Genomic DNA, 26884 nt, shown 5'->3' with positions numbered 1-26884 from the left:
CTTGGCGTTGACCCAGTTCCTTCAGCTCCCAGGGGAGGCCTGGGTTCGATGATGGCGCCATCTGCTGGCCTGTTCTCACGCTGCATGCAGCCCGCCACCGGATGCCTTCTTCCCTGGACCCACGGCAGCATCGCTGGGAGACTTTGTTAAAGATGCAGATTCCCAGGTTCCACTCTGGACGTACTGAACCAAAAACTCTTGGAGTGGGTCCTGGCAGTCCGTGTTCTAACAAGCCCCATACGTGATCCTGGTGCACCCCAAACCTTGGATCCTATTCTACCCCTCATTAAGTCAACCATTATCCAAGAGCCTTTCAAGATACTAAAGATACAAAGGAGAGTAAAACATGCACGCTCCCTGCTCCACCACACACACGTGCAGATAAAATGTGGGGCTGCTTACTTTCACCTCACCTCTGTGCAGTGAGGAAGAGAAACTGGCCCAGCCCACACACCTGGTGGACAGCGAGGGTGAGTCCCAAGCTCAGGTCTTTGCAGTCAATGCCTGGGCTTATCCTTCAAACCATACTCTCCCAGCTTTTCTCTGTTGGCTTGTGGTTTGTTTGAGGAGAGGAGAAGGGCAGAGGGGAGAAACCTCCCCAAATGAAGACAATCTCCTCCCTCCCATACACAACTGAAGCTTGTCAGGCTGCCTAAGACTTGCTAGCAGCTTTCTTGAGGGCTAATGAGCTGCCTGTCTGATCATGACCCTGCGGTGACCCTCTGCCTAGCGCTCCCTCTCCGTCTCTCTCATTGAAGAATCGGGGCAAAGTCCTCCAGATATGCCTGTGATGGGGAGGTGGGCAGGGAAGAGGCAGATCATGGTTGCGTGCCGCCCGAATGGTCCAGCTTTGGGGACTCTTGGGAACATAGGAGTTGAACTTGAACTGCCTGTTTAGAGACCGAGAAGGAAAGACAATGGAACTAAACCATTGCAGGAAAACATGGAAGGGAAAGAAGGACAAGAACAGAAGTCAAACTTGGTCTCCTCTTTGACAGTTTTAGCAGCCTCTGAAGAGGCTCCTAGGCTGCTCTGTAGCAGGTTTGGAGCATCTGCCAGGCCTTGAGGGGTCAGATGCCTATTACAAAGAGAGAAGAGACATAGAACTTGAAAAAAAAAAAGATGTGTCTTTGTTTAAAATTCCCTTGGCTGGGGGAGCATTTGGCCTAGCAGTTAAGATGTTGGCGAAGACGCCCACATGCCAAATCAGAGCGTCTGGGGGCAGTGTCTGGCTCTGGCTCCTGGCTACAACTTCCTGCTAATGTGGGCCCTAGGAATGGCTCAAGTAGTTTCGTCCCTGCCACCCACAAGGGAGCCCTGGCTTGCAATCTCCAAGCTTTAGTCCCAGCCCAGTCCCAGCTGATGTGAGCATCTGGGGAGTGAACCAGCAGATGGGAGCTGTATCTCCTCTCTGTCTCTCAAATAAATTAAAAAATAAAATAAAATAGAATTTCCCTTTACCACAAGTATAAATTGGCAAGCCAATAAATGGGACTGTTTTTTTGCAAAAAGAACGGTAACACCATTGAGCACTTAACTGAACGATGGGCAGCATTATGGGTAATCTCATTGGGGTGACCAAGAAAGTTACTATTACTTTGGAAAGTCCCAATACTGGTCTTTATCTTTGCAGACCAGGAATTGGGTTTTACCAGCTCCTCTCAGCTTGTCTGGTTCATGCCTATTGGATTCAGAAGGAAACAGGGTAATGCGAATGACAATATGTCCATTTACAGTCAAACTTACTACTGCGAAGTGGTGGCTGATCAACTTGGTAGTCATTTCCTTAGGGAAATCTGTAGGGGACACCACCTTCAGTCACTTGGTGGGATGGAATCAGGGCATTTGCATGCAGGTGAAGGGGTGATATTGCTGGTCCTGAATCATTTTCAGCACAGGGACTGTTTCTTGACACCTGTGATGAATCTGAGTGCTGGCCTGGACAGATCACCTGCAGGGCACCCTCTGCCTGGGCCAGGGCTGGAGACACAAGTTACAGATGCCCACCTACCTCCTGCCTCCTTGCATGCTTCCAGCCAGGTTGCAATTGCAGATTGTCTGGTTCCAGCTTTGGTCTCGAGGTTCCTTGGTCCCCTTGATGAGAGTAGACTTCCCACACTCCCTGAGATTGTATTTAAAGCTATCTCTCAGGGCAGTTTTATGAGAACATTGCTCGGTATCAGCTCTTCTGTGCTGACTTTAACTTGCTCCATCAAGAAGGTGGACTGTCCCTCACCACACACACACAGACACACCCCAGTGCTAAAGCTGCTGTCAGTGCTGAGAGGCACACAGCTGTCCCAGGCATCTGTTTGCAAGCCCTATTCTCCACCTGTCATGTTCTCCTCTTTCCTTACTCTATTTTTTAATATTTATTTTATTTATTTGAAAGAGTTACAGAGAGAGAGGTCTTCCATCCACTGGTCCACTCCCCAAATGACCGCAACGGCTGGAGCTGTGACAATCCGAAGCCAGGAGCTTCTTCCAGGTCTCCCACTCAGGTGTGGGGGCCCAAGCACTTGGGCCATCTTCTACTGCTTTCCTAGGCCATAGCAGAGAGCTGGATCAGAAGTGGAGCAGCTGGGACTCGAACCTGCACACATAAGGGATGCCAGCACTTCAGTCCAGGGCTTTAACCTGCTGCACCACAGCGCTGGCCTCTTTCCTTACTCTTAACTAACGCAGAGACAGAGCGAACCATAGCAAAACCCCCCCAGGATGAAACTTTGAACGCTTTGTTTACTTCTCTGTCTCTCCCAAGAGCTGTGTCTTTCTCACTCATCTTTGTGCCCCTAGAGGCCAGAAGACTTCCTGATGATCATCATGAATCAATAAATAAAAATGTCTGTTACGTAAATGGAAAAACTTCTGGTCTGCTGGTCAATACATTGAGAGCATAAAATGGTTTCAACGACATCACTAATTTAATTTCAGATCCTTGACCTGTGTGGTTGTTTTTTGGTGCATTACCAAATATAATATGCACATCAATAAAAACATCATAAATAGGTACAATTATTATTTGTCAATTAACAATAAAACAGACAACCCAAATATAAAGTGGGGGAATCATCTCTCTCTTCCTGCCTCAAAATGACATTATAAGGAGGATGAACTTGTTCACCACCAGGAATTGTAAATTGATCAAGCAAAGGATATGTTACTGTTTCTCATCTTTTCTCCAACCTGAGAAATATAATGATGCCCACAAGCTTCTAGACGTTCAATGTGTTCTTCAGTTCCATCAGGTCAAACTTCTATTGTTTCAAAATACAAGAAATTGCATCTTGTCCCACCAAACTCTTGGGAATGCGGAGATAATGTCTAAAGTATTTAATGACTCCTAAAGCTGGTGCAGGTGAAGTTGCACCATTATTTGGGTTAGCGGCTGATTGCAGCATGCATGGTCTTTACGCCAGAGAAGACATTAAAATAGAGGAATTAAGACAGAAAAACAAATTGAGATGAAATGGTCATTGCTCCTCCAGAATTTACTGCTTCATGGCTCTTGCTCAAAGAAGTCCTAGAATTCAATGAGATTGTGGGTTCTCCACTGGAAGCCAACTCAAAGCTTAAGATGCCAGACCATAAAGGACATGGATAGGGAGTCTGGGGACTTAGGATCCTACCTTTCTTCCCCTGTGGATAAGTCCTCTTCCCGGTCAGCACTGTGCTATGCAGACACTGATCTTGGCGCTCGCTCTGTGCACTGCCCTCCAGCCAACCACACATACATACTTTCTTGTTTCACACTAAGAGTCTGGGTTCCTAGGAGCTAACAGCATAATCAGCTCTCCACATTCTCCAAAGACAGACATAATAGGCAAAAATCCATTTTAAAGCCTGGGGCACAAGTGAATAGCAGTAATAAAACAAGGACAGTTTATAATCACTAATCCTCTGCTCAAAATACTTCCTGATCTCTCTCTCCATAATCTACCTTTCCACCTCTCTCCCCTGCCTTCATTTCTCCTGCTTTGTCTTCCTTGACCAAAATACGTCATTGAAATGGGTTTCTGTGTTAATGATTTTTTTTTCAATAAAATTGTGTGATCTCATTTCTTTTAAAAGCAGGAGAATTGAGACTTTTGCATTGCCTTAAGGAAAAAGCAATCTGTTTTCTATAGTGATTTTGTATGGGGAGGGGACATAAAAGGAGAGGAGTGACTGTGTGGATAGAAAAGCGGTCGCCTCTTCTTGATGCTACTCTAAACTTTCCTCTTTGCTTTGCAAACTTTTTCCTAATTTGGTGCCACCCGGTCTAAGCAGCTGTCTTTGCAGCTGTCCCCTGCATGGACCCGGGTCTCCACCCGAGTAGTCTCCCTGAGGTCCTGGCCTTCCTGTCTCAGTGGCCTGAAGAGCAGACCTGGGTTCTGAAACCAGCTTGACCACTCACTGGCTGTGACGATCACTCAGCCTCCTGAACTTCAGTTTGGTCCTCCATACCTTTGTGCCTGAGCTGCCTGAGTCAGCCAGAGACACAACGACCAGTCCAAGCTCTGTGTGTGTGTGTGTGTGTGTGTGTGTGTGTGAGAAGGTGCCTGGGGGCTGTAGAGATTTGCCCGAATGGGCAACGCTCTGTTTCCTGACCTCCAGAGTGAGTTTGCCCCGGCTTCCTGGTCAATCAGGTCTCATTCATCCTTCAAGTATTGCTGTCAAAGCCTACGTTTTTCTTTTCTTTTTATTAAGAAAGAAAGTAATCATATACAAGAGTAGAGAGAACAGCACAGTGAATACCTGGGTAGCTGTCATCTAGCTTTAGTGACTATCAATCAATGGTCAGTCTATTTCATTTATTGCCAATCTAACCTGATTATTTGGAATAAAGTCTCGGAAAAAAAAATCAGAATTCTTCTAAAAAAATAAACACAATACTAAAGTTTGGCTTTAAAAATAAATAATAGCTCCTTAATATCAAATAGGTGACCACAGATCACTATTGACATATCACACACCTGTGTATCTATTTACATATGTACATATGAATGCTATATACACACATGTGAATACCTATTTATATTTAAGTCAGTTTGTTTAAATCAGGAGAGAACAAGTTTCACCCATTGTTTTTGACTTATATGTCTTTCAAATCTCTCTTATCTGAGTTTTCTATACTACTGTTCTTGCAACATTTTTTTGTTGGAGAAGCTGAGTATGAATTCTATGTAATCTTTAGCTTGGGCTGATTGCCTGTGCTGTTGGCTAATGTCTCTCCTTTCCCCACGTTTCCTGTAGATAAGGAAGCCTGAGGCTATATCAGCTGACTTTTTGGTAAGACTATTTCGTGGTTCTGTGCTCTCCTTGCATCACAGCTGGAGGTGTGGATGCGTGAAGTCTCCGTTTGTGTGATGTAAACTTTCACCAGGGGATTCAGGAGGTACCCATTGAATCTATCGTACCGCGAAGCGTCCTAGCTGCTCCTTCCTTACTTGATGGTCCGAGCAGCCACAGGTGATCAGGGTAGTTTTGTGGTGTGTCAGCACGCATGGCTAGGCCTGGCTGTGTTTCCCAGAAACCCCCCCTCCTGTATGTTTCTGGGTAGGATGGGCCACATGGGAGATTCTGGGAGATTCTGGCCAGTTTGTAACCACACACACGTGGTTCACCTGCTACTGGCCTGCGACTCCTGCGCCTTCCCCTGCCTGCACCTGCAGCCTCTCCCCAACTTGGGCTAGCACATGTGCTCAGCCCCTTGACACAGGACACCCACGCCACCGACATCAGAGAACTGCCTGGGCCTCTTCATGGACGCCACTTGTCCTTGCTGTCCCACAACCTCCATCTGTCTTTCTTTTATTTTTTTAAACTATTTATTTATTTGAAAGTTAGAATTACACAGAGGTAAGCAAGAGAGAGAGAGAGAGAGAGAGATCTTCCATCCGCTGGTTCACTCCCCAATTGGCCCCAATGGCCAGAGCTGCGCCGATCTGAAGCCAGGAGCCAGGAGCTTCTTCCAGGTCTCCCATTCAGGGGCAGAGGCCCAGGGACTTGGGCCATCTTCCACTGCTTTCCCAGGCCACAGCAGAGAACTGGATGGAAAGTGAAGCAGCCGGGTCTCGAACCAGCGCTCATATGGGATGCACTGTGGGTGGCTGCTTAACCTGCTACGCCACAACACCAGCCCCTGTCTTTCTTTCCTAACTGCCTGCCCTGTGGACTTCAAGCTCTAGTCCCAAAAGGGGTCTGGTTTCCATTAGGGATTGCAATATGGTGATAGTCTAGCCACTGCATTCCTTTTGCATTAATTAGCTGAACTTCCGGTGTTGCAATCTAAACAGGCAAAGCAGAATGCGTGTTTGTCTCTTTCCCTTCCGTTTCCTTCTTTGCCAGTTTTCACAATAATGACTGGGTACCTAAGCATCTCCCGAGAGTGTTCATTTAGTTATAAGTACTTGTTTTTTTAAAAAGTTCATTATGAACTCATGGGCTTTAATATATTTGATGTAGCATTGCAGTTGTTTTTGCTATTCTCATTATTGCTATCATCGTGTTCAAACCGTCTCCTCTTGGGCCAATGGGAAACCATTCCGCTGCTCTCGGGGCCCTGTCTGACACGGTGCTTGTGCCCTATGCGGCCTCTTTGCTTTCCAGTACATTAGAATGTTCCAGCTCCCTTTGATGTTTCCCATCTCAGCCTTAAAATCAGCATTTATCCAAGGAAGCATGGCTCCTTCTAGTTGGGAATTCTATTTATAGCATACAGTCTGGGTATAGGATGCTTAGGATTTGGGGGTTAGTTGTGGTTTGCAAGCTTTTTCAATGAATACAGCAAAGAAAAATGCTCATTTTAAAAATTTTTTATGAATTTTTAAAATCAAATTTAAGGTTATAGGATTTTCTACTTGACTCATCCAATTTCATATTTATATCTCTCCTCTTCTGAAAAAGACTTGGTTTCTAAATACATTAGCACAACTATTTGTGTGTGTGTGTGTGTATGCACATTTACACATGAGTACTTCAAAAAATTTGTGGGAAAATGGAATTAAAAGGAAAATTTATTTTGGTACAAAATTTTTGAAATGCATGGATTGATTTTTTATTAGATACATACTCATTTTTTTTGAAGACCTATACAATTATACTTAGTTTCAGAATAATATTAATACTGTATGTACATATTAATAAATACCATAATGCTAATATAGTATAAACATAAAAGATACAATATATGTATATCCAGAAACATATATGTACTTAATAGTTTCATATTAACATTATTAAGATGAAAATCACTGAAAATAAGATTTCAATGCAATTCACTTTAGCCTTGGGACATATTCCTCCATGATTGTATAGTCGAATTACTGTTTTCTATTTGTATTTGAAAGGCAGAGAGAAAGAAGGACAGACAGAAATCTTCCATCTGCTGCTTCACTCCTCAAATGCCCCCAACAGCCGCCAAACGCCCATAACATTCAGTTCAACCTGAGTCCCACATGGCAGAGACTCAGGTGCTGGGACTGCCACCCAGGATGTGCGTCAGCAGGAAGCTGGATTGGAAGCAGCGGAGGGATTCTGACCCCGGTAGTAGGCATGGAACAGGGGCATCCCACATAGCATCTTTACTGCTCTGCCAAACTCACCCCTGCTCTGTTTGAAAGTAATTGAACCTCATACCTGTCGGTTTGGATACTATCGAGAAACCAAAAGATAACAAATGTTGACGAGGGGAAAACGGAACCCTTGCAAACTGTTGGTGGGAGTTTAAAATGGTACTGTCACTGTGGAGAGTATTTTAGCTGTTCCTCAAAAAACTAAAAATAGAACCACCACATGATCCAGCAATCCCACTTCTGGGTATTTATCCAAAAGAGTTGAAATCAGGATCTTGAAGAGATATTAATACTCTCACGTTCTTTGCAGCACCATTCATAACATGATGTGGAAGCAACTGAAATATCCATCAACAGATGAATGGGCACGAAAATGTGATATATAGCTAGCTCCATACAGTGGAATATTATTTAGCCTTTAAAAAGAAAATCCTGGGGCCGGCACTGTGGTATAGTGGGTTGGGCATCCGCCTGCTATACTAGCATCCCCTATGAGCACCAGTTCAAGTCCTGGCTTCTCCGCTTCTGATCCAACTCTCTGCTGATGGCCTGAGAAAGCAGTAGAAGATGGCCCAAGTCCTTAGGTCCCTGGACCCACATGGGAGACCCAGAAGTAGCTCCTGGCTCCTGGCTTTGAATTGGCCCAGCTCCGGCCATTGTGGTCATTTGGTAATCGAACCAGCAAATGGAAGACCTCTCTCTGTCTCTTCCTCTTTCTGTCTGTAACTCTGCCTCTCAAGTAAATAAATAAATATTTTTTTAAAAAAGGAAATGCTGCAAAATATGACAACATGGAAAAACTTGAGAAGATAAGGCCAAGTGAGGTGTCAGTCACAAACAGACCAATGCCGCCTGATTCCATGAATATGAGGTGTGTTTCTTTGATAGTCAAGTTCATAGAATCAAGTAACAGAATGGTAGTTCCAAGGGCTGGGAGGAGGGGCACATGGGAAGTGAGTAATCAGCAGGTGCAGTGTAAGTCATAAACGACAAATGCACTCTAGAGAGTTGTGGTACAGCGTAGTGCCTGTAGTTCACAATTATGCATCATGCGCTAAAAATGCATGGGGAGTACAGGGTCTATGTTCTGCGTTCTTACCAAAAAGTGAGATAAAAAATAAAGGGGTTGGGGGCCGGAGCCGTGGCTCGCTTGGTTAATCCTCCGCCTGCGGTTCTAGTCCTGGTGGCTCCTCTTCCAGTCCAGCTCTCTGCTGTGGCACGGGAAGGCAGTGAAGGATGGCCCAAGTCCTTGGGTGCTGGCACCCAACCAGAGACCAGGAGGAAGCACCTGGCTCCTGGCTTTGGATTGGCGCAGCGCGCCAGCCATGGCGGCCATTTGGGGGATGAACCAATGGAAGGGAGACCTTTCTCTCTGTCTCTCTCTCTCTCTCTCTCTGTCTAACTCTATGTGTCAAATAAATTTTTAAAAATTAAAAAATAAATAAATAAAGGGGTTGAAGAACTGCTTTCTCTGCACCTAAACTATCAATTTGATTTATGTACAGGTTTCTTTCTTTCATTTTCCACTTAGTGGTTAAGGATTTCATCTTCTTTTTCAATTTTATTTAATGTTTTTATAATTACATTAAGCATTAACATGATCCAAAAGGTGAATTTAATACAAAATTAGATTCTGTAGAGGTTAAGAGATATATCCCCAAATTTGTTTTTTTTAAGACTTTATTTATTCATTTGAGAGGCAGAGTTACAGACAGAGAGAGGGAGAGACAGAAAGAGAGGTCTTCCATCCACTGGTTCACTCCCCAAATGGCCGCAACAGCTGGAGCTGGGCAGATCTGAAGCCAGGAGCCTCCTCTGGGTCTCCCATGTGGGTACAGGGGCCCAAGCACTTGGGCCATCTTCTACTGCTTTCCCAGGCTACAGGCAGAGAGCTGGATCGGGAAGGGGAGCAGCTGGGACACAAATTGGAGACCACATGCAGGTGTAAGTTTAGCCTACTATGTCACAGCGCTGGCGCCTATCCCCAAATTCCTTAATGCACTTTTAAAAGGTAGAGCCTAGTTCCCCTTTCCATGAGTCTGGGTTGGACTTGATCTCTCGCTGATAACAAGTAAGAAGTGGCCATACATGAGTTCCAAGTGTAGGCCATGGAAGGTGCCGTGATTCCTCTGCTTTTTTTTTTTTTTTTTTTTTTTTTGACAGGCAGAGTGGACAGTGAGAGAGAGAGACAGAGAGAAAGGTCTTCCTTTTGCCGTTGGTTCACCCTCTAATGGCCGCCGTGGCCAGCACGCTGCGGCCGGCGCACCGCGCTGATCCAAAGCCAGGAGCCACATGCTTCTCCTGGTCTCCCATGGGGTGCAGGGCCCAAGTACTTGGGCCATCCTCCACTGCACTCCCGGGCCACAGCAGAGAGCTGGCCTGGAAGAGGGGCAACCAGGACAGAATCCGGTGCCCCGACTGGGACTGGAACCTGGTGTGCCGGCGCCGCAAGGCGGAGGATTAGCCTAGTGAGTCGCGGCGCTGGCCCTCCTCTGCTCTTTCTATAGAACTTGCTCTAGAAGCTTCCAGCTGCCACACCATGAGGATGCTCACATGACCTTGTGGAGAGGGAGCGCCATGCAGGGAGCAACTGAGGCTTCCTGCCAAAAGTCATGATGGACCTTCCCGCAAGAGGACTCTCCAGCCTCACTCGCACCTGAGGTGCGACCTGACAGTCTGGTGAACTTCCCAAGCCAGGACCACCTGCCTAAGCCCCAGGAGGGTCCCTGAGACTCAGAGTTTATGTGGGATAATATTATTGCTTTTTTTAAGCCACATTTTTTGAATAATCTGTGACATAACAATGGATGATACCTAAAAAAGTACAGACAAATCTAGTTCCATTCCTGCCTCCCCCACTCCCCTAAGGTCAACCAATTGTTTACTTAGTAGTTTGTCTTTACATTGCTTTTTATTTTAACTATGAGCAAACATGGGAATATTTCTATTATTCCCCCTTCCTTATTAAAATTTGCACATTTTGCATGCTCTTCCAAACCATGTAGTTTTCTTTTTTTAAAAAAAGTTTTATTTATTTTATTTCAGAGTTAGAGTTACAGACAGTGAGAGGGAGAGACAGAGAGAAAGGTCTTCCATCTGATGGTTCACTCCTTAGTTGGCCGCAATGGCCGGAGCTGCGCCAATCCGAAGCCAGGAGCCAGGAGCTTCTTCCAGGTCTCCCACATGGGTGCAGGGGCCCAAGCACTTGGGCCATCTTCTACTGCTTTCCCAGGCCATAGCAGAGAGCTGGATCAGAAGTGGAGCAGCTGGGACTAGAACTGGCGCTGCAGGCAGAGGATTAACCTACTACACCACGGCGCCGGCCCCAGCCCTGTAGTTTTATTTAGCAATATTTACTGGAAATCCTGACAGAATATAGAGGTAGCTACCTTCTATTGACTGATTCCTTCCTATTTTGTTCTGCTGATGAACCACAGACTACCCAACCAATCCCCTATCGCTGCTGTGCTATTTCCAGTCTTTAGCATTGCAAATAGTGTTGCGATAACATCTTTTCATGATTTTGCCAAATGTGTCTTTGGAATGGCTTCCTAAGCCCGCTTATTTTTGAAATGTTTTCCTGCTACTTCAGCTATCTTCGCTTGCTTCCTCTCCCCTCCTGCAGAGTTTATGCCATAACGTTTAGCACTTACTCCACTTCATTTTCTACTACTGTGAATTTCCCACGTTGTGGCTAATTTTATCGTAGAATGTGACCAGATTAAGGAACACCTAGAAACCTGGGAAGCGTTATTTTGGGTGTCAGACGTATTAGTGCACGAGTCAGAGAGGGTTGGGAGGAAGACCCAGCCTCAACGTGGGCGAGCCCGGTCACTGGCTTGGCTTCTGGAGAGCGTTGGTACAGAAGGGGACCTGGTCTCACTCAGAGCTGGGACACGGTGGATTCCTGCCTCAGCTGTCAGTTGCCGGATTTTGGGTTCCAAAACTTAACCTAATGGTCTCCCTGCTGGCACCCAAGCTTCTGACCTTGAACCCAGAGTTACACCTTTGACTTGCCTGGGTTTGAAGACCTCACACTTGGCCTGAGCTGTCCCACTGGCATTCCAGAGTCTCCAACCTGCAGAGGCGCTGTTGGGGACTTCTCAGCTGCCAAATCAATTATGTGGCGATTTCCTCTTCCACTCCTGTGTGCATGCCTGTCCATTCTGTGTCCCTGCAGAACCCGGCAGATACACATGTGTGTACTTAGTACCATCGCAGCGTCTAGAACAGTCATTGCAGGACAGTGGATTGAATGTCCAGCTTGTGGAGATTAGAGACTCTCCAACCTAAAAGAGGGCTTGGGAGCAGCAGGAATCAGAAGGCGCCAACGTGGGAAATCATTTTCAGTGGGTGCTCCAAACACGAAGTGAACCTTCTTGCCAAAGGGAGAAAAACGTAACAGTCCCCCACCCCTTTCACGACAGCAAGGAAGATAATGCGGGTGTCAGCCAAGACGGATGACGTGAAGTAGAGCATTCTCAGGTTTAAGAGAGAATCCATTCCTGGGTGAACCAGCTGTGCCAAGGGCGGGGACTGGACGGCAGCCTTGGCAGATGTGGGCTATATTAAAAACCCATGCTGCTCTGAGGCTGTGACAGAGCACGGTGTTGGAGAAGAATCCTGACAAGGAAGGGTGACAACAGATCCTCATCAAACCTCTGGTCACTGGATAGAGCCTGTCTCCAGTCTTTCATCACTATTGCATTCTTCTCCATGCCTCTCTCCACCGTCTCCTTGTGTCAGTGTACATGGAACGAGATGAGAGCCTTAAAAGCTGGCATGTGAATCTTCTTATTGTCAACAAAATATTTTTATTCAAGCACGAGTCACTGAAGATGCAAATGTCTGTGTCTAGTAGGCATAATTACTGCATTTTAGAACCTGATGATTTCTTTGGGAAAACTGAGTTCACCTAGGGTGCCGCCTGCTGGAAACACCACGCTGAGGGTGGCACAGCAAGTTTGAAGGATTTGATGATAGATAATTGGAGAAAAGGAAGGACGGGGCTTGGCAGGAGGAATGGTGTGAGCTAAATTGAGAAACTGGTGATGTGCCATGTTGATAATATTAGCTGTGGCGAGGAAGGAGGAAGTGTACCCTGTCTGAATGGAGGATTTTTCAGCCAGAGGGGAGGAGAGGGTACAGGGAGGAAGATGTGTAGGACGGGATAGATGGAGGAGGGGTGCAGGCAGGCGAGCTGATCCAGGTCTGTAAATAGAATCAGATATTTCACACTTAAGATTGGGAGCCCAATAATAACCGATCATTTTAGAGACATTTCATCTTCATTCCTAATTAAACTTTAACGCTATGTCAGCCTCGCCTCTCAACTTCAGCATTTACGTATAAATGCTGACGGAGACTTGAGCCTTCTGTCCTTGTTAATCCATTAGAAGAGTGAGAAAATGTCTAAGAGACAACTAATGACTGGTTAATTGGTCTTTGCCAGATTTCAGTCTTGCGTTCTGAGATTGCTCTAAGCGGAACATGCATATATTTGATCTCCTGTGTGTGTGTGTGTATACACGCAGGACAGCCTATTCTAATGAGCTCCAGGGTACTTTTGTTTAATTAACCTGTCTTCATCGTGGTGACAGGTCCCTTGATAAAGACAGCAGAGACAGGTAACCACAGTGCAACTTTCTGTGATGAGCCAGCAAGAGCTCGCTCCCCTCTGCCCCCGTTTGCCTTTTTCCCCACTGCCGTTTCTAGAACACGAAAGGGATGAAAATAAAGAGGAAAAACTTTCCCCCTACTCCTTCATATTCAATAGTTGGGTCAAGCAAGCGAAACAAAAGATGGATTAACAGGAGAAAAGGCACACAGTTTTTATTAATATTTACTTGCATGGGAATTCATAGAAAAGAAATGAAACTCAAAGAAGTGGCTAGACCCAGGGGCTCATATATTAGTTTTTCTTTGACAAAGGAAAAGGGCGTTTAATTATGAGGAGGTGGCTAGGGAAATATCAGGGAACCAGTGGAAGGTAAGGGTCATTTCAGTAAGGTTTATTTTTGTTTATTTATTTATTTTTTGACAGGCAGAGTAGACAGTGAGAGAGAGAGAGACAGAGAGAAAGGTCTTCCTTTTGCCTTTGGTTCACCCTCCAATGGCTGCTGCGGCCGGTGCGCTGCGGCTGGCGCACCGCGCTGATCCAATGCAGTAAGGTTTTTATACAGACTCATCTCAGTGCTAACTCTCCCTCTCTGGTGACCAGAATCACTCTCCTCTTCTGCCACGAGGAGAAGGGAAATTTATGACTGCTTCTGGATGAAGAAGAGATGGGCAGAGAACTCTTCCTGCAACTGCTGGTTCTCAACCACGTTCAGCTCAAAATAACCCTCATGCCAGAATGGCATATCCCTACCCTTTTCAAAGGCAACTATATACCGAATGCATTTTTTATTTTTATTTATATATTTTTTTTGACAGGCAGAGTTAGACAGTGAGAGAGAGAGAGAGACAGAGAAAGGTCTTGCTTTTCCGTTGGTTCACCCCCCCAAGTGGCCGCTACGGCCAGCGCGTTGTGGCCGGTGCACCATGCTGATCCGAAGCCAGGAGCCAGGTACTTATCCTGGTCTCCCATGGGGTGCAGGGCCCAAGGACCTGGGCCATCCTCCACTGCACTCCCAGGCCACAGCAGAGAGCTGGATTGGAAGAGGAGCGACCGGGACAGAATCCGGCGCCCCGACCGGGACTAGAACCAGTGTGCTGGTGCTGCAGGCGGAGGATTAGCCTAGTGAGCTGCAGCACTGGCCCTAAATGCATTTTTTAAGAGCTAAGTTTGGGGCAGGCGCTGTGGTCTGGTGGGGAAAGCCGCCGCCTACAGTGCCAGCAACCCATATGGGTGCCGGTTCAAGTCCTAGCTGCTCCACTTCCGATTCAGCTCTCTGCTATGGCCTGGGAAGCAGTAGAAGATGGCCCAAGTCTTTGGGCCCCTGAACCCATGTGGGAGACCTGGAGGAAGCTCCTGGCTCCTTGCTTCAAATCGGCACAGCTCCAGCCATTGCAGCCAATTGGAGAGTGAACCAGTGGATGGAAGACTTCTTTCTCTCTCTCTCTCTCTCTCTCTCTCTCTCTCTTTCTCTCTCTCTCTCTCTCTGCCTCTCCTCTCTCTGTGTAACTCTGCCTTTCAAATAAATCAATCAATCTTTAAAAAAAAAAAAAGAGTCGGCCGAGTCACTTGGCTAATCCTCCACCTGCGGTGCCAGCACACCGGTTCTAGTCCCAGTCGGGGCGCCGGTTCTGTCCCGGTTGCTCCTCTTCAGTCCAGCTCTCTGCTCTGGCCCGGGAAGGCAGTGGAAGATGGCCCAGGTCCTTGGGTCCTGCACCTGCATGGGAGACCCGGAGAAGTACCTGGCTTCTGGCTTCAGATCAGCGTGGTGTGCTGGCCACAGTGGCCATGGGGGCGGGGAGTGAACCCATGGAAAAGGAAGACCTTTCTCTCTTTCTCTCTCTCTCACTGTCCACTCTACCTCTCAAAAAAAAAAAAAAAAAAAAAAAAAGAGTCAAGGTTTTCACTTGTACCATCTGACTTCATTATCACAGCAATCCTTTGAGTTCTAATAGTTCCAATTTACAGATAAATAAACTGAGACCTACAGGAGTCAAAGAGCTTGCTTACAATCATGGGCTTATAGTGACAAGACCAACATACACACCCAGCTCACCCTGATTCTAAAAGCGAATTCTTCCCTCAAGCCCCTTAGTTACAAAGGTTGACTGTTCCTGGAAGAGGAGTTTTTTTTCCCTATATAGAATTATAAATTCTGTAGGAGAACATTTTTGAACTCATATCACTAGAGCACAATGACTGCCCGTGCTATGGAGCTACTCTGCCAGGGATGCCCTCACGCCCCTAACTCATACGTCAGGACAGCTCCAATATCACCGCTCCTATGAATTGGCCCTCAGTGTTCCTCTTGTGGTGTAACTCCTCAGTCTATCTGCAGCATGGGGAAGGCATTCAGGTACCATTCATTCTAAAAGAAAATGATCAGGGCGAGTGTGGAGCCTAGCAGGGAAGACACTGCCCCTGTTGGAGCAGGTATTTGATGCAGCAGGTAGAATACCACTTGGGACACCCACATCCACATCAGAGCGCCTGATTTTCCATTTCAGATTCCTGCTAATGTGCACCATGGGAGGGAGTAGGTGATAGCCCAAGTAATTGAGTTCCTGCCACCCATGTGGGAGAGGGTGATTGAGATCCCGGCTCCTGGGTTTAGCCTGGCTGTTGTGGGCAGCTGGGGAGTTAGCCAGTGAATGGGAGATCTCTGTCTTTCTCATTGCTTTTCAAATAAAATAAGTAAATATTTTTTAAAAATATGTTCATGGGGCCGGAGATGTGGTATGGTGGGTAAAGCCACTACCTGCAATGCCAGCATCCCATGTGGACACCAGCTTGAATCCCTGCTACTCCACATCTGATCCAACTCCTTGTTAATGTGCCTGGGAAAGCAGTGAAAGATGGCACAGGTGCTTGGACCCCTGCACTCACACGGGAGACCCAGAGGAAGCTCCTGGCTCCTGGATTTGGTCTGGCCCAGCCCTGGGTGTTGTAGCCATTTGAGGAGTGACCCAGCAAATGGAAGATCAGTCTCTCTCCTTCTCTCCCCTCCCCAACTCTTTCAAATAAATAAAATAAATCTTAAAAAAAAAAAAAAGCCCATGTCCCATATGGAGTACCTGGTTCAATACCCGGCTCTGGCTTCTGATTCCAGCTTCCAGCTAACACAGATCCTGGGAAGCAGCAGGTGTTGGCTCAAGTAGTTGCATTCCTACAATCAATGTGGGAGGTCTGGATTGAGGCACCAGTTCCTGGCTTTGGCCTCAACTCAGAACATGTATTCCCACCCCTACTCCCCGCCAGAGGCTCTGCCCAAAGGCCCACCTCCAAATACTAACGTGTCAGGGATTAGATTTCAAGATATGAATTTTAAGAGGACACAAACATTTAGTCTATAGCAGTAAAATAAGATCATGCATGTTGCATAACACATAGTAAAGATGAAATCATATGTAATAACTCTTATAATTAAACAATCACAAAAAGAATGACTAGAATCTAGACTTTCTCATATGAAGATTTCTATAGAACATTATTTGCTAAAAATGCATTTTTATTTGTACTGGTTTGTCATGTAATTATGTGAGATCTTAGGTGAGTAATTTAACTTATCTGAGTCTAATTTTCTTTAATTGATTATGGATGTAATATTATGCATATTTGTTATTAGGGTTAATTGTAGGACACATTAAAATGCCCAGCTGGTACTTGGTGGTTTGTGCAGACAGCCTCTAAGAGTTCTTTCAACAATCTCCACCCGCTGGTATTCAGACCTAGTTTAATTCTCACCCCCTGAATGTAGGATGGACTTACTGACTCACTTCTAACAAATAGAAATCAGGTGACCTCACTTCCGATACTAGGTTGCAGAAAAACTGGCTTCCTTCTTGGACACGCTCTCTTATTGCCTATTAACAGTTTGGGAGAAGCCAGCTGCCTTGTCATAAGGCAGGCCTCACAGAAGCTTGGAAGTGGCCTGCCAGCACCCACATACGGGTAAGCTGGAAGCTGACCCTCTTTCTGCTGAGCCTGGAGATGATGGCAAGATGACATCTAGATGGCATCCACAGGAAGGCCTCCAAAAAGTGCTCTTTCTGGATTCCCAACTACGAAAAACTGGGAGGGAGTCGGTCATTATTGTTTTCAGCTACACTTTGGAATGATTGAGTGGAATAGAAATAGAAAACTAAGATGTACTGTAAAAAAAATGTACTGTAGTCAGGGAATAAATAGCTATTCTCAAATGTTAGCTGAGAGGTCCCAGCTTCTTGGAGTTTGCCTGTCCCCATTTGTCTCTTCTGCTGTTCCTGAATCCTGCACTTGTTGACGATGATTCCATCTTATCACTGAAGTGTCCAAAAATCTTCCAGCAGTGGTAGTGAGAACCACCCTTTACTACCAAGTGTTCATCCTGTGTTGGGCTCTGTGTTGAAAGCTGTGTCTACATCCCCTCATTCAGCTCTGGCCACCTGGCCCTGCAGATACTGTCACCTTTCTAATGCAAACGAGAAACTGAGGCTCAGAGACTCCCAGGTGAGACCCTGAGCTGTTGACTGACAGAGCCTGGGCTAAGGTACACCACTGTCTGAATCCAGTCTGTGCTCAGAAAGGCTAAGCCAGACCAGCATGGCAGGAGGGCAAGTCCAGTCTCCCCACTTCCCAGACAGGCCTGGCACTCCTCCCAGCCTTGTTACCAGTGTCTCTCCCTCCCAAATGCTGCGTTTCCTCCAGCAGCATGGTTCTCTGCTCTAACATCTCATTATCTACCTTCGTTACAGAACCAGACGTCCCTTGCCGGAACCCTTGCCAAGCCCTGCTCACCCACATGTTACATGGCAGCACTTTCACTGAGGCTCTCTGATCTCCTATCCCCATGGCACTCTGTTAGGAGTCATCTTTTCTTCTTTGCACTTCACAGATCGTATTTCTACCTTTCAGATGCCACCTGGATTTTCACATCGTTTCATCTCCATTTTTACCATGCTGATTTAGAATGCTCACACTGGACGTTTGCACTTTTCGTGCCCCGTTCATCTTGGCCCTGTTGGATGTACTCAGCAAATAGTAATTGAGGAAATGATGTTGTGAGGAAATATGTGGATGAATAAATAGATGGTCATGAAAATAATGGAACCTATGTTCCTATGTCCTACCTGAAGGAAGGCATTTTCTTTTTTTTTTAAGATTTTATTTATTTATTTGAAAGAGTTACACAGAGAGAGGAGAAGCACAGAGAGAGAGAGAGGTTTTCCATCTGCTGGTTCACTCCCCAGTTGGCTGCAACGGCTGGAGCTGCGCCGATCTGAAGGCAGGAGCCAGGAGCTTCTTCTGGGTCTCCCACGTGGGTACAGGGGCCCAAGGACTTGGGCCATCCTCCACTGCTTTCCCAGGCCATAGCGGAGAGCTGGACTGGAAGTGGAGCAGCTGGGACTCTAATTGGCGCCCATAGAGGATGCTGGCGCTCCAGGCCAAAGCTTTAATCTACTGAGCCACAATGCCGGTCCCATGAAGACATTTTCTTAAGTCATCTTTCTCAAACACTAACATTGTTAATGAACTCATGAACAAACTACCTCAAAGAAAATTCCAAATCATCAAAAAGGAACATTTCTGAGTAGATCAAAATTATTATAGTTTTATAAGAGTAAGACATTCACCATTTGAATTCATTTCTCATTCATTACACACACACAAAAAAATGTATTTACTTCTGAAAACAGCATTACAGAGGGGGATAAAAGGAGTACAATGTGTGATTCCTGCCCTGTCAATCCATGCAACAGGCGAACTAGTTAAAAGTTTACTAAGATAAGGTGTCCAAGGGCTGAACAAGGGAGATTTTTAAATCAGAGGTATTGACCAAAACATTTCAGTGAATGTGCAGACAAAGGGATTGGCATCCGCTGTGGCTTAAAGGTTTACAATTATTTCAGGAACTGCCACTGGAATAAATGTTCATTTGAAGTCTTCTGGATTTGACAACAGCTTCCTCTGGCCTAGTAGGAGGTCAAGAAATTAAAATGTCAATAGAACTGTTTTTGCATTTACATCAAATTAATACCTGTGGTTCTCTCTTCTCCTTGCCAACAAAACTATTCATCCTCTGACAATGGACGTGTCATCAGGGCCCAAACAGGAGAGCATGAGGATGAAAGGGGCGCTGGCACCCAGAGGAAAGCAAACTCCCTGTTTCTGTCCCTGACACCAGGTTCTGAGATTCTGTCTGTCATCCACTTGTACCTCTTCCACTTATCACTGGTCTGCAGGTTTTGAATGCCCAAACTCAAGCTGAAAGAGACTTAGAAAACCATTTCAGGTCACAGGCAATCCCGGGGGTGACCCCCAAGGACACTATGCTAAGTGGAATCAGTGGATCAAAATTGACAAATGTTACATGATTCCACTTACAAGAGGTGTCTAAAGTCATCAAATTCAGAAAAACAGAATGTACAGTGGTTTTGGCCAGGGTTTGAGAGAAGTGGGAAATGGGGAGTTGTTATTTAATGGGTACAGAGTTTTAGTCTTTTTTTTTTTTAAGATTGATTTATTTACTTGAAGGTCAGAGTTACACAGAGAGAAGGAGAGGCAGAGAGAGAGAGAGAGAGAGAGAGAGAGAGAGAGAGGTCTTCCATCCTCTGGTTCACTCCCCAGATGGCTGCAATGGCTGGAGCTGAGCTGATCTGAAGCCAGGATCCAGGAGCTCCTTCTAGGTCTCCCATGTGGGTGCAGGGGCCATCTTCTACTGCTTTCCCAGGCCATAGCAGAGAGCTGGATCAGAAGTGGAGCAGCCAGGACTCGAACTGGTGCCCATATGGGATGCCAGCACTGCAGGCAGAGGCTTTACCCACTACGCCACAGTGCCTGCCCCAGAGTTTCAGTCTTAAAGAAGACCAGAGGAAAATGTTCTGAGATTGACTATTTGACAACATGGGTAACAACACAACTGAACTGTGTGCATGAAAAATGGCACCATGGTCAATTTTTTGTTAGGCTTCTTTTTTTTTTTTTTTTGCAATAATTTAACAACAACAAAAAATCATTTCAGCTCATCTTCTCCCTTCAAACTGGACAAAATATTGATGGGCTTCAAATGTCTTGGAATCTCTTGTGTGCTTAATGATCTTGAGAAAATCTTACCATGTTAGTGTGTCTCCTTTACAAGGAGTTCCGTGATTAGATGCACCAGGACACCTTCTAAGCAATGGACGCCTTTTTCTAAATCTTGCATTAAAAGTGGGCTAACCTAAATTCATCAACTTCCGGCACAGCAGACATCAGCTTAGAAAACATGTATGAAATCATTGTATGTTCTCCTTCCCCTCTTCCTCGCTGCCACACGAAAGTGGCACTGGGACATTGACAATCACGAGTGGACAATGTCACAGATCACCAAGAAGAGGGAGCTGTGGGTGATAATGGAAACACTATCATTGTCTGCACATTTCCATAAGATTTTACAGAAATTAGCTCAAGCGCTTTAACCACCACCCCTAGTTTACAGCAAACTTTGGCATAGAGCTGTTAGCTACCTTGCCTATTAAATCCTGGCTTTATCACTCCTGAAAGGGGCAAAGCCAGGATTTCATCCCAGGCAGTGTTGCTCCTATGACAAGGCACTAAAGTCCTAGCCAGTACAGTTTTAAGATCTGTGGGGCGGGGTGGGGGGAGCGCAGCACCATGGCACTCTTGGCTAATCCTCTGCCTGCGGCGCCAGCATCCAATATGGGCACCGGGTTCTAGTCCCAGCTGCTCCTCTTCCAGTCCAGCTCTCTGCTGTGGCCTGAAAGGGCAGTGGAGGATGGCCCAAGTGCTTGGGCTCCTGTACCCACATGGGAGACCAGGAGGAAGCCCCTGGCTCCTGGCTTCAGATCGGCATAGCTCCGGCTGTGGCGGCCATTTGGGGGGTGGACCAATGGAAGGTCTCTCTCTCTGTCTCTCTCTTTCACTGTCTATAACTCTACCTGTCAAATAAAAAAAAAAAGATCCAGTCAGGGGGATTCCTGCCCTGCACCCCAGGCTCTGGAAGACCCTACTCGGGCTCCCCTCTAGCGGTATCTCCACCCAGGCAGACAGGAGCCCAGGGGCCAAGAAGCAGTGACCCCCTGAATCTTGTGGTAGACACCCCATATCCTATGGTTCTCTGTCCAAACATTCCAAAACCTGCATCAGGGCCTGCACACGCTCCTCTCTGTGGTCCATCCCTCAAGGGTGGTCTCCCCAGGTGTGTACTCCTGGAATCAAGAGAGGGGCCAAGGTGCCTGGAGAGTACCATGGAGGTCAGATCAAGACACGGAAGGGAAGGAGGAAGCAGGGAGGAGGAAGGCCCCAGATGGCGGCCTGGGGCTGGAAGCCAGCTCTCCCCATGGTGCCATCCTCTAACGCACACTCCCAAGGGGTCTGGAGCACTAATTGTTTTTGTTTTGTTTTGTTTGTTTTTAAGATTTATTTATTTATTTGAAAGGCAGAGCTACACAGAGAGAGAAGGAAAGGCAGAGAGAGAGAGGTTTCCCATCTGCTGGTTCACTCCCCAATTGGCCGCAATGTCTAGAGCTGCACCAATCCAAAGCCAGAAGCCAGGAGCTTCTTCCGGGTCTCCCACACAGGTGCAGGGGCCCAAGGACTTGGGCCATCTTCTACTGCTTTCCCAGGCCACAGCAGAGAGCTGGATTGGAAGTGGAGCAGCTGGGTCTTGAATTGGCGCCCATTTGAGATGCTAGCACTTTAGGCCAGGGTGTTAACCACAGCGCCAGCCAGAGGACTAATTTGAACTGGGCCTTCCAGGGTGTTAAAAAGGTCGATCTGCTAGGGATGGAGGGTGGTACCTATTGTACTTCACAGTTTTTGGCTTGTCCAGAACTTTATCCAGAGCTAGGTGGGCCTCCGTCCACTGGCTTGCCTGGAGCCCATGGGCCTTCGGGGCAGGCCTGCCTGTGTGCACCTGTTTCACGACAGTGACCAGCCCTTGTGGAGGACTCCAGTGTGTCAGGCCCTGCTGGGAGTGCTTCACATTTATTCTCTGTCCTCCTCCCATTGCAGTGAGACGTTCCCCATGACAGTTCTCATCAGCAGCTGTATTATAGTGGGCGTACTGGTATGTTTTCTAGAATAAAATATTTGGAGCTGATACTTTATAAAGATGTTAATATTGGGACTGGCCCTGTGGCATAGCAGGTTAAGCTGCCACCTGTAGTGCCAACATCCCAAATGGGCACCAGTCCCAGCTGCTCCACTTCTGATCCAGCTCCCTGCAAAACTCCTGGGAAAGCAGTGGAGAATGCTCAAGTACTTGGGCACCTGCACCCATGTGGGGGACCCAGAGGAAGCTCTTGGCTCTTGGCTTTGGCTTGGCCCAGCTCCAGCCATGGTGGCCATTTGGGGAGTGAACCAGCAGGTGGAAGATCTCTCCTCTCTCTCTCCCCCACCCCCCCACCTCTCTCTCTCTTTCTCTGTTAACTCTGCCTTTCAAATAAAATAGATAATTTTTAAAAAAAGAGGTTAATATTTTGTTCTCAGTTCTGGAAGCTGAAAGTGTAAGATCAGGCTCCGGTGGGGGCTCTCTGGTTACATGGCAGCCTTGACGGCATCACAGAAGAGGCGGAGCTCACACTGAGACAGGAAGCCAAAGGGGTTCGGGGCCAGGCTTGCCAGTTCATGACAACCTGCTCTCACAGGAACTAATCTGGGTCCCAAGAGAGCCACATTAGTCTCTTCCAAGGGTTCTGCCCCAATGGCCTAACTACCTCCCGTTAGGACCCACCTCTTAAAGATGCCAGCACAGGAGACCAAGTCTCCAGCGCAGGAACACCTGGGGAACAGACCACAGATAAACCCTAGCAGTCGGATTTTTCTCCACATCCATTATCCCACATGAGGACTGATTTACAACAAAGATAGCTTCTTTCATGATGCCAAAAATCTGTCCAAAACACCAACTATGGCTTAGTGGTTAGGATGTCGCTGGGCTGCCCACAACCCGTATCAGTTGAGTTACAGCTTTGCTTTTAATTCCAGCTTTTTGCTGATGTGCACCCTGGGAGGCAGCAGGGGGTGGCTCAAGCAGCTAGATTCCTCTATTCCCGAGGGAGGCCCTGACTGAGCTCCTAGCTTCTGGATTATGCGGGCATTTGGAAGTGAACCAGTGGATGGAAGATCCCTGTGTCTATCTCTCTATCTCTGACTCTGTCTTTCAAATAAATTAAATAAATACATTTTTAAATATCAAATAAGGAGAATTGTAGTCATACTTGATGATTTTCAGATATTTTTAAATAACAATCTATTTACTTATTTATTTCAAAGGTAGATTGACAGAAAGAACAAGAATGAGACACAGAGAGCTCTTCTATCTACTGGTTCACTCCTCAAATGACCATAAGAACCAGGCCAGGCCAAAGCCAGGACCTCCTCTGCCTGCGGCCCCGGCACACCGGGTTCTAGTCCTGGTAGGGGCGCCGGATTCTGTCCCGGTCACTCCTCTTCCAGTCCAGCTCTCTGCTGTGGCCCGGGAGTGCAGTGGAGGATGGCCCAAGTGCTTGGGCCCTGCACCCGCATGGGAGACCAGGAGGAAGTACCTGGCTCCTGGCTTCAGATCAGTGCGGTGCGCCAGCCGCAGTGCGCCAGCCACAGTGGCCATTGGAGGGTGAACCAACGGAAAAGGAAGACCTCTCTCTCTCTCTCTCTCTCACTATCCACTCTGCCTGTCAAAAAAAAAAAAAAAAAATCCAGGACCTGGGAACCCCATCTGGGTTTCCTATAAGGGTGGCAGGGGCCCAACTGCTTGGGCCATAATCTGCTGGTTTCTCAAGCATATTAGCTGGGAGCTGTATCAGAAGGGGAGCAGCTAAGGCTCAAACCAGTGCTCAAATACGGGATCCCAGAGTCATAAGCAGTGACTTAACCCACAGTGCCCCGATGTCAGGCCCCGGTTTTCAGATGACCTGACTGCATTGTTTCCCTCTTCTGCCAATATGAACAGCAACCAGGGCAAATTTTCACCACCTGGTAGAAGGTACAGAACCGTCTGACCTTACGAAGGACAGCACAGGGTCCAACCTCCTCCAGGAGTTCCAATCCCAGGGCCTGCTGCCCCTTACCCCAGAGATCACACTGTGCCCTGGGCTTCCTATTATCTCGTTGTAACTTGACTCACTTTTGCTTCCAGAAAGCTCAGGGTGGGGCAGACATTTGGCACACTGGTTAAGACGCTACTGTGTCACCCTGATCTCACACTGGAGTGCCTGGGCTCCAGTCCAGGCTCCGCTTCTGATGCAGGTTCCTGTTAACGCGCACCCTGGGAGGCAGCAGATGATGGCTCAGTTATGTGGGTTTCTGCCACCTGCATGACAGAAGATCCAGACTGAGTGCTGTGCCCTTGCCTTCTACCAGACAGCCCTGGCCACTGCTGGCATTTAGGGAATGAACCAGCAAACGGAAGCTTGTTCTCTGTCTCTTGCAGTCTATCTTCACACAAAATGAAAGCAAATAATTTAAAAATGTTCCGGATCTCTTTGCTCACATTACAGAAAAGAAAACAGACTCCCACGGCTCTCAAATGGCTTGCTCAGGAAATCTGAATCTGCCATTGCTGCAACCAGGCCCGGGGTCCATGTTCACCTCTTATTCCCCATTTACCATCCTCATCTTCAAAGAAAATCCTGGCCCCCCACCAACCTTAGGTAATGAATATTAATTCTGTCTACGGGGAAGGGTCTGAATTTTATTCTTTTTTGAAGAAATCATTTTAAATTATTTCTATTTTATTTGAGAGGCAGACAAAAGAGAGAGAGAGAGAGAGAGAGAGAGAGAGAGAGATCTTCCTTCTGCTGGTTTACCCCCAAGATGTCCTCAATAGTCAGGGCTGGGCCAGGCTGAAAGTGGAAAACCAGAATTCAGTCCAGGTCTCCCATGTGGAAGGAACCAAGAATTGAGCCATCACCTGCTGCCTTCCAGGGGCACAATGGCAGGAAGCTGAAGTGGGGGCAGGACTCGGTGGGGGCAGGACTCGGCCACTCCAATATGGGAGTTAACTGCTGTGCCATATCCCACCCTATTATCCCATTAATTTTATTCCAAAGACGAGAATACTCCAAAAAGTTCTGGGCAAAGACAGATTTATTTTTAATTTGTATTTCTTTATTGAGAGGGAGGGAGAGAGATCCCACCTACTAGTTTATTCCCCAAATGCTCACAATGTCCAGCCCTGAACAGGGCCTGAAGCTGGGAGCCAGGAACTCAATCTAGGCCCCGACATGGGTAGCAAGAACCCCATTACTTAAGCCATCTCACTGCCCCTCAGGGCCTGCATAGCAGGGAGCTGCGGTGAGGAGTCGCAAGTGGGTTTCAAACCATGGTGCTCTGAAATGGACATCTTAACCAGGGCCATGACTCCTAGGCTGAATACCCACCCCCATCAGTTCATTTTGGTACAAAAAAAACTGAAATCCTTGTGCAGCTTTTTCCTTAAACATGAACTTTTTGAAGACCCCTCACACACACTGAATTAAAATGCCACTGTCCTTGTCCTTGGGCATATATTAAAAGGGAAGTTGCCAACGTCCAAACCTCTCCCCATACCTATACTGAAGAAGCGGCTGCCGGGGGCTTGGTAATCAGAACGCACCTGCAAAATCAGGATTTCCCTTCCACAGGATGAAGAGGCTGGCAAGAGGCAAGGAGCCTCCCGGAGGCCCAGCACCTCTGCAGTTATTAGCTCCATTGTTTTCTTCTGCCCGTAACTGTCACGAGGTGTAATAGCCCCGTGCTAGAAGAGGGATGCCTTCCCCCTACAAGTGCCTCTCCAATTTCTCTCCAGTGCCCCAGGCACGGTCATTATGGAGACGGAGAGAGCAAGAGTTGCCAGAATTCAGCACTCACGATGTTCCAGCTCTCATGTAATTGGCTTTTTTTAGGCAGAAAGCCATAACGGAGTGAGGCAAGTGGGTGGTCCTTTTGCAGACCCATGATCAATAACGCCTTGCCAAGGCTGGTCTGCCTGGGCCTCTTGTTTAAAAATAGTAAGAGGAGGAGGACAGGTCGGGGGAGGGAGGATGGGCAAGGAATGTCTTGCCTTTTATTTTTTTTCCCCATCATGAGTTTGAGAATTTGCTTTCAGCTTTCTCTTTCCAACCAAGCAAAAAAACTTTAAAGTGAAATGCAAAGACAGCCCTATGACTTCAGTCGAAAATTTTTCAGGCTGAGAACTAGGGAGAGGCTGAGAAGGGGCATGATATCAGATTACGCTAGGAGAGCGCTTGTTTTTGTTTTGTTTCACGCCTATGGTTACCTGCCACCAGACTGTGCCCAGTCTTCACCCAAGACTGGATCCTCCCTGGCCCCATCACAGTCAGCAGGAGGGTCTTCGCCCTCACCAGCTTGCAAGGTCGGTGGGTTGGCATCCTAGGCTGGGTTCCCCCTGGGAAACAGGCTCTCAGAGGAAGATTTGTGAGCAGAGTTTATGGGGATGTGTTCTCAGAAGCACCGTAAGGGAGTGGGAGAAGCACAGTTGGGCAGTGGGAGAAGCTGACTGGCCCTGCAATCGCCATAGAGTCCACCTGGTGCTCTGGGGCTGGGTTGGCTTTGCAGAGTCATCCTATTCCAAGAAGGGGCTGACTTGCAGAGTTCTGTGCGCACCAGTCACTGCATCTGGGCTGCCTCCAGTGGGCCAGGCAGCTCTTGGCAGCCAAGATCAATTTCCAGAGAAAGAAGAAGGAGTGAACCAGAAATTAGGGGGAGGGGGGCGAGTAAGCACCTTTGTTCT

General features: G+C 47.1%; 1 long non-coding RNA gene across 1 annotated transcript; it reads right to left on the bottom strand.

Moving 5' to 3' along the window:
* Positions 1-18294: 18294 nt before the first annotated feature.
* LOC149128566 (uncharacterized) lies at positions 18295-25898 on the bottom strand. Its single transcript, XR_016235342.1, has 2 exons — positions 25748-25898; positions 18295-19124 (listed from the first exon to the last, which is right to left on the bottom strand). It is a non-coding gene; the product is annotated as an uncharacterized LOC149128566 (long non-coding RNA).
* Between the last annotated feature and the right edge of the window lie 986 nt (positions 25899-26884).

The sequence above is a fragment of the Oryctolagus cuniculus genome, chromosome 1 (genome assembly GCF_051225735.1).
Source record: "Oryctolagus cuniculus isolate XC-2025 breed Fujian yellow rabbit chromosome 1, ASM5122573v1, whole genome shotgun sequence".
In the NCBI taxonomy this organism is placed as follows: domain Eukaryota; kingdom Metazoa; phylum Chordata; class Mammalia; order Lagomorpha; family Leporidae; genus Oryctolagus; species Oryctolagus cuniculus.
This window is presented reverse-complemented; position numbering and strand designations above follow the sequence as displayed.